Source organism: Triticum aestivum, chromosome 1B (assembly GCF_018294505.1).
Source record: "Triticum aestivum cultivar Chinese Spring chromosome 1B, IWGSC CS RefSeq v2.1, whole genome shotgun sequence".
NCBI classification, from domain to species: Eukaryota; Viridiplantae; Streptophyta; class Magnoliopsida; order Poales; family Poaceae; genus Triticum; species Triticum aestivum.
In genome coordinates this window covers 555,335,564-555,343,239 of record NC_057795.1, presented here as the reverse complement: position 1 = coordinate 555,343,239, position 7,676 = coordinate 555,335,564, and the positions used below count along the sequence as shown (strand labels likewise).

Genomic DNA, 7,676 nt, shown 5'->3' with positions numbered 1-7,676 from the left:
GCAATTCCCCTAAAGAAAACGTGCCCGTCCTTCAAAAAAAAGAGAAAGAAAACGTGCCCGCAAAGCACAATGATGCCTTGCCTAACCGGCGGGCGGGCACGCCAGCGCGGCGAAGCCGTGTCCGGTAAGGAACCGGTTGGCGCCAGGCCGGCCTCCCCTCCCCAAACCGCCTCTGCGCCGTCTACAAAAGGCGCCCCGGTGCGCCCTCTCCTCCCCGCGCTCTGGCCTCCTCTCTTCTCCTTTGGAGCTTTCGTTCCGGCCGCGCCTCCGCGCTCGATCGCCTGAGTCGCCCCCTCGCGTCTCCGCGACCGTCTCCTCCCCCTTGTCCATCAAATTCTCGATTCGTTTCGAATCGCGTTTGATTTCGCTCCTCGTCGCCTCTGCCTCCTGTGCTCGCAGGGGATTCGGCCCGTCTCGTCCGCCTCCGGGATCGATCGATCGGGGATTCCGTCGAGCTGGTCGGTTTTGCCTCTGCGTCTGATTTGGTCTCGGGTGACCCCAGGGCCGAAGCAAGGTCAGTTTCCCGTGCTCGATCGGTCAGATCGGTTCCTTGGTTCCGTCACCTGCGTCCGTCTCGTCGGTGGTTTTAGATTTGAATTGAATTGAATTGAACGGCGGTCGCCCGTGCGTCCTTCCGGTTCCATGTTCCCACTAGGTGAATTCGAGGCCCTCGTGGATTCTTGTTGTACCGGCTGATCTGCTTTTGGTGTATGTGCTCTCATCCTAGATGCAGAACCAAGAGGGCCAGCGCTTAGATCTGGAGAGATGATACAGATGAAGGGGCGGCGGAGGTTTGATTTCTGTTCATGGTTATTCTGAATGATTGGTTACAGTCCAACGGTTATTTCGATTGATTGGTTACAGTCCGACGGATTCTGATATGATCAAATCTTCTGGGATGATCCAAGCTTTCGACCTCTTACCAACCTAGGCTGGAATACACGATCTGCATTCGGATAATACACATCAATCCCTCCTAATTTAGTTTCTTGGTTCAATTTAGCCTACTACAGTACAACTCTGATTTGGACATTTTGCTGCTTATCCAGAAACTGGGATTACAAAGGGCCTAGTGCGAGCCACTTATCTTCTGGGATATCACTCTGTTTAATTTGTTCTTCTCCACAATTCAATTAGTCCCCCAACAACTCTGATTTTGATATGCTGCTGGCTCTCCAGAAACTGGAATTACATAGCCTAGCGGCGGGTGGTCCTATTTTGGCTCAGCATGGCGTTTCTTCTTATGGGGATAAACTTTCTGGACCTTTCTTATTGAAATAATTATATCTCAGCAAACATTAGTTTCCCTGCCTTAGTCATTCTCAGCTCTTGCAGATGGTGCCTTGCAAGGGATATAATTGGAGCTTGTCTACCTGACCTTCCCAGTCGATACAGGCTTACTTTATTTTATCTTAACTCATCATCATTTAATCCAGTTCTCTCCCTAACTGAAACATTTATAGAAAGGTATCTTGCTCGTTGCAGGTCGTAGTTCACGAACTCAAGGCAACCTACCTTATGCTGAGTTTGCAGTTCTTCTAAATCTATCTTCTCAATTCCTTAACTTAGATTATAGTACTAAGATTTCTTACTAGGCAATATTTCAAATTCAGATTTAGCTGCGAAGTTGCAAAAATGAAGCTTCAAACTAGTGGCACATCCTACAACCGGAAAAAAACTCAAATCTCTTATTTTAATCTTTATTTAATTCGGCTACATGTTCATGTCTTTGATTTAGGTTTTTGCTTCTGCCCTCCATGTCGTTGCAGATTTATTTTGGCCTAAGGCAATGCTGGTAGCGAGCCTGAATCTGTTAAAATCGTCTGGTTTGCCATCTACTACTCTTTGTGGTTTTATTGGTTATCTGTACTCTTGATCCCTGCGTTAGTCTTCCTGCCCATTGCTATCTGTTGTTTGTACGTGTCATGGTGTCAGGTCAGTGTCTTGATGGTTGGTCCATTTGTGTTGGCTTTCATGGGTTGGTTGCAGGACTGGATCTGGTATGTGGAGATCCATGGGGTGTTGTATGTCAAAGGGGATTTGAGGCAGGTCAGATTTGAATGGCTATCGCTCGTGTGGTCTTCTCGTTCTCATCATGAGTTCCATCATCATCAGCTAATATGAGGTGGATTTGAGGTCCTAGTCGATTCTTAAGCTGATCTCGCTTTTGGTGTGTGTTTGTGCTCCTTTAGATGCAGCAGAAGCAAGAGGGTAGTGGTTCTGCAAAGATTAGTCAAAGAGTGGAGGATATACAAATGGTTAGATCTTTCCAGAGGACTATGTTTTGGTGTTCAACTCCAACTTGTGATGCGTTTTTGGATGATCTCAAATTCTCGATCATTCTGACTTTTAACATATTCATTTGCGAAGTACAATAATTTACTCTCCAGAGGTTCTGATTTGGATTATTACTAGAAGGGCCAGGCGTGCTTTGCTTTGCTGGTAAACAACAAAGAAGAATCAAACATGCCCTGTTGACAAAGTTTTAAGCATCAAATTGTCGCTAAATTTCATCTTTATTTCTTACATGAGTGACAAAGTACATAACTCCCAACAATTCTGATAGTGATCTGTTGATGGTTGTCCAGAAATTGGAATTACACAGCCTAGTGGGCGGTCCTATTTTGCATCAGCATGGCGGTTCCTTCTGTGGCTTAAACTTTTTCAACCTTATTGAACTCTCATGACATTAGGTTTTCTCTGCCTTAGTTGGTAATTCTCATATCTTGCAGATACCGACATAGAAAGGATATAACTGCAGTTTGGAACTGGTGGTGTTGTCGTCCGTCAACCATAGCTATACTTCCTATCCGAGACAGTATTACTTGTTCCAGCCCATCATTTGATCCATGCTTTAGCTATTTATAAGTAACATTTCCCCTAACTGAAAATTTATGGAAAGGTCTCTTGCTCGTTGCAGGTTGTAGTTGACGAAACTCGAGCCCAACCTGATGATTAATCTGTTTGCAGATCTCCTAAATCTACTAGTATACCTTCAGTTCGTTGCATCTTACATAACCTACAAATTATCTTACTAGGTAATATTTTATAATACAGATTCATATGCAAAGGTGCACGAATCTAAGGATAATCCGAAGCTTTTGACTAATGGCTCATCCTACAACCGAAAGAAGACTCTTGCCATCTTTCTTTTAATTTCATTTAGCTACTTGGCCATGTCTTTGATATAGGGTTTTGCTCCTGCCCTTCCTGTGGTTCCTGATTTTCTTTTTTAGCCCAGACCATGTGGGTAATGACGCGGAATCTGTTCTAATATTTTTGGTTTGCGATCTAGCTCTCCGTTGTTCGATTTGTTACCTTTAACTCTTGATCCCTGTGTTCTATTGGTCTTCTGCAAGTGTGGTTTGCAGGATATAATAGCTCCGTCTCCCCAAAGCAAAAATTCATGAGAAGGTCTCTTGGTCGTTGCAGGTCCTAATTGACTATTTAGGTCCAACCTGATGGAGTTATCTGTTTGAAGATCTTCTAAGCCCTACACCTTTGCAATTCATTGCAATTTGTTCAACATATAAATTATCTTATGGAGACAATTTGAACATTCAGATTGATTTGTTGGATAGATAGATTCGAAGGTTTCTCTGGGGCTTCAGTCTAGATGGGACATCCTACAACCTAAAAAACTCGGTGCTCTCTACAACTGAAAAATTATCTTATGCTGAGTAATCTCCTGAAGAAACTTCTGTTGTCTTGGTTGCCTTTTGCTTGTAGCATTGATCAAACCATGCTTGTAGCCATTCAAAATGTGTCACCTTTTTGGTTTCTGTTGGTCATGCCTGCATGGTTGAGGATTCATAAGTGTCTTGAGGCATGACTGGACTGTTTGGTTCTCCTATTTGATTTCTCCATGTGAGCAGTTTGGTTTCTGTTCTGAGTATTATTTGGATTTTTGGTTGTTCTCCAGCATTTGAGCCTAGGCTTGCCCGGACTACTTTTTGGCTCAATAATTGGAATGGTGCTCTAGGAGATTCTTCGTGATTCGATCTTGTCAGTAACTCCTAGTTCTATGCAGATGTGGCATACAATGAGGATAATTCAAACGAATGTTCATAACTTCGCTAAACCAGGCTTATCCCTATCTCCCTTGCTATATTTGTTCACATGTTTTTGATGTTGAACAGCTTTCTCCAAAATGGTTAGGCAGTCTTATGTTCATTGCAGGTGTACTTGACAATTTTACAAAAGAAATCTGATGTCATGCTACGTGATAATTTGTTTGGAGACCTTCTGATTTCACATGAAAACCAATTAGCTGTTTAAGTCTCGAGTATTCAAACTGATCCGCAGAGGTGAAGAGTTCTAAAAGCTTGTTTAGGATCTTCTTTCTGGATAGAGGAGGACTAAAACCACAACACTTATTTTGGTACAGAGGAAGTACCTATGCTCCATCCTTGTTTTGACTCATTGTCCAGTTCTAATTATGGTCTGACTTTCCTTGAAGAAACTTTTAAGTATGCCGATTACATTTGGGCTGTTCATTATTGATAGGCACTGTTGGAGGTTTTATTGGAAGATTGTAGAGTTGGAAATCCTAGCAAAACGTCAGTTGGTGGGGGTACTTGGTGAAGCAAATGGATCGTCTGCTTCCCGGACGGTTTGGACTTCTGATTAATCCTGATCATGAAGCATATTGCTTGATTTGGTCTTTGTGGCAGCTTTCAGTTTGAACTTGAATTCAGTGGTAGTTTGGAGTTAATAGTGTGCACATCTGATTCTTCCAATCGTCCTGAAGCATCTTACTTGGTTTCTGTTAATTGCCATCAGTATCTGCTTCAACTTGCATGTGGAATATGATCTATCTTTTGCTCCGAATCAACAAAATGCTAGAAGTGTCTCAAACAAGGGTCCAACAATGGAAATATCAGTTCATACTCAAAGTTTGTATAGGGGATTATCAAGTTTTGATTTGGCTATTAATTACTACTTGGTTGCCTGTTTCCAGAAGTTGGGTTTTAATATTAGGCTACTTGTATCTATAATTTTATATCTAGCAGCAATATCTTTAGCTGCAAATTTATATCATCTAATACATGTACATGAGCTCTGTATGCAGTAAAAGATCTCCATATATTTGTGGGGTCACACTTGGATTTGTCAGTCTACCAAACTACATACTGTTGTCCACACTTTAGTTTGTTTATTTAACTATTTTCCTGGTGAGTTCCTTAGGATCATCTTATGACACACAATCAATTTTTGGTGTGAACAGATTTTAAATTTTGGTGATAAAGAAAGATCCTACCTAGTTTCCTGGCTCTCTCACTTGAGTTGGTTTAACAGTAGTAGCCTCCTGACTTGTAGTTGGGTAATTTGATGACTTGATATGCAGAAAGAGGCTAGGAATTATCGAAAACAATGGAGAGTTAAAGGTTTTGAACTGGAAGCTTGAACAAATAGTTTGCACTGAACACTACTCCAGATGTCTTACATTACTTTCATCTCCACTGATTATGATTCCGGTTTGTTGGTGTGGAATTGATTTTCAGAAAATGATGTTCTTCTCATTGGTGCTTCTTTAGTGGGATCTGGATTACATATCTTCAATTCAATGCATTCTCAGTTTGCTGGGAACTTCCTAGTTTTAATTTGACAAGTAGGCTAATTCGAAGTTCATTCATCCTGGATTAAAGACAAAAAGCGTTTCTAATGGCTAATTTGATCTGGTTTATGGGATCTTCTCAAATCTTTAATTACATAATCTTGGTTTCTGAGAGCTCTCTAATTTCAACTCAGGTTTCTGGGAGGTCCCTAATTTCAATTTCGTTGGCAACTAGCAAAAATACTAACTTGACAATTCCTGCCAATTGCCAGACATTATGCCAGACATTATGTTTCACATAGTCCATACATCCTGAATTTTTAAGACACAAAAGTATCTCCTCTGACCCTATAATGGGATAAACTGTGAAAGACAATCATCCTCTAGATGTTGGTATATTCTTCTTATTTTCAAGATTAAAGGTTTGAATCACCCTCACCCCACTATATAAATTAGTTACTCTCATTCACGTTCTGGAATTTATAGCTTTCTTTGTTTGTGTCCCATGACTGTCTTGTGATCTTGTGAAAACGTTGTGTGAATATTTATTGCCAATCGTGTGTCGTGCCAATGCTGCCTTTGGTTGATTATGTGGCTTGTATGCTTAGCTGAATAATTGTTTGTAGTGTTTGCTAATTTTTGTGTTTAAGTAGGAGTAGTTTAACACTGCCTTTGCCGGTCCCAAGCCCGGATGAGAAAATGTGGAGGGAACTGCATCGTTTGCATTTGAAACTTGCGTGGTCTCCAAATATTTGAAATTGAGTAACAGTGATTGAAGTGAGTAGAAGTTAGAGAGTTACAGTCCTTACTGGCCTAATCAAATAGTGAATGGTCGTGGCAATGTGGTAGCATATGATCCAAGCTTCGAGATGCATGGAACTGACTGTCCTCCGGGAACTTACCGAGTCCTTTCTGAAGCTGTACTAGGTCGGTGTTTTCCCAAAGGGTAGCTGCTTAACCTGCAGTTTGCTGGACAAAGGTAATGGAAGCTTGGCCTGCAGTGTAGCAGATGCAAGCAACTGGCGATGGTTCACGAGTTCCCTGATATATACATCCCCTTTTATTCATTTTGATGACAAGTATTTTCGGACGGAGGGAGTGATTTTCAGTTATAGTAAACTACTAGGGTGCTGTTGTATGCATGACTAATCCTGATACTGCACTTGGAAGGTAGTGGTAATCGTAACAGTGATATATATGCGTACCTCAAATAAGGAAGGCGGTGCTTCTGTCGAATAATGCGAGGTTTTGGTAATTGTTCTTTACTAGGTTAGCAGAGTAAATAATAATTTGTAAAAGCAAGAACAACATCCATGTGTGGTTCTACTTGGTTGTGTTTGCCTGAGTTCAGGAGGAATTGGGACAGCTGTAGTTAATGGGGTTCTGTCTAACAGTTAATGGGGTTCTGTCTTAACAACGGGGGTGCTTTGGAGGAGTTTAGTTAGTGAGGTTAGTAGAGGAAATAATGTGAAAGCAAAAGAACGTACGTCATCCACATGTGGTTTTTGCTTGATCGAGCTCAGGGTGTGTTGGTGATACCTTTGTTCTCTCCTGCTAAATCGATGTGGTGTGGTTCTCCTCCTCATATTCTAAGGAAGACAGAGATGCAGATATCATGGTTCATTCTCAGAGTATATAAATTCAAGTCCGATGAAACTGAGGTCCCTTCATCACTCGTGTGTAGAGGTTTATGCCCTTGTTCATTTTATTTACGCGCCGACAGTAAGTTTTGCGCACTAGATGCTGCCGCGGTGGTGCTACCTGTTCAGCTAGCTGTGTATAAATTCATTGCGCTGGTTTCGTCAGCAGAGTCAAAGACAGCCGGTAAAGCAGCAATGCACTGGCGAGTAGAACGTCCAAGGTTGCTTGTCGAGTCTCGAGTGGGTGCTGCTTCTCCACCAACCTAAGTAGTAAGCTTGCTGGGCGCTGCAGAGTAGCCATGTCCTGTAACTCTGGACTATTCAGCCTTTGATCAGCGTAGCTTGCTTGCTTTTTTTTTTTTTTGAGCAACGCGTAGCTTGCTTGCTTGTACCGAGTTCAGGCGTTTCTCCTTTTGACGGTCAAGCCCAATGCTTATCGCGTTTCTCCTTTTGACGGTCTGCCTAGCTGATCCCCGCGG

General features: G+C 42.1%; 1 long non-coding RNA gene across 1 annotated transcript; it reads left to right on the top strand.

Moving 5' to 3' along the window:
* The first annotated feature begins 123 nt into the window (after positions 1-123).
* On the top strand, positions 124-5,115 carry LOC123137998 (uncharacterized). The gene is made up of 2 exons (XR_006468738.1): positions 124-514; positions 656-5,115. It is a non-coding gene; the product is annotated as an uncharacterized lncRNA (long non-coding RNA).
* Positions 5,116-7,676: the final 2,561 nt, after the last annotated feature.